The sequence below is a fragment of the Notothenia coriiceps genome, unplaced genomic scaffold (genome assembly GCF_000735185.1).
Source record: "Notothenia coriiceps isolate Sejong01 unplaced genomic scaffold, NC01 NC01_scaffold00032523, whole genome shotgun sequence".
Lineage (NCBI taxonomy): Eukaryota > Metazoa > Chordata > Actinopteri > Perciformes > Nototheniidae > Notothenia > Notothenia coriiceps.
This window is the reverse complement of record NW_011365224.1, coordinates 23,672-24,000: the sequence shown is the minus strand read 5'-3', so window position 1 is coordinate 24,000 and position 329 is coordinate 23,672.

Here is a 329-nt window from a genome sequence, read left to right as displayed (position 1 = left end):
GTGTGTGTGTGTGTGTGTGTGTGTGTGTGTGTGTGTGTGTGTGTTGTGGTGTGTGTGTGTGTGTGTTGTGTGTCCGTGTTGTTGTAGTAGTAGTATGTGTGTGTGTGTGTGTGTGTGTGTGTGTGTGTGTGTGTGTGTGTGTGTGTGTGTGTGTGTGTGTGTGTGTGTGTGTGTGTGTATACGTTGGGTGTGGTGCATTGTGTTATAGTGCCCCTGCATGTGAGGTCGGCCCAGACCCTAGGGGTTTTTAAATCAACACTAAAAACTCACTTCTTCTCCCTGGCCTTCTAGCCAGAGCGGAGCACGACTCATGACATTTCCCTGTGTGT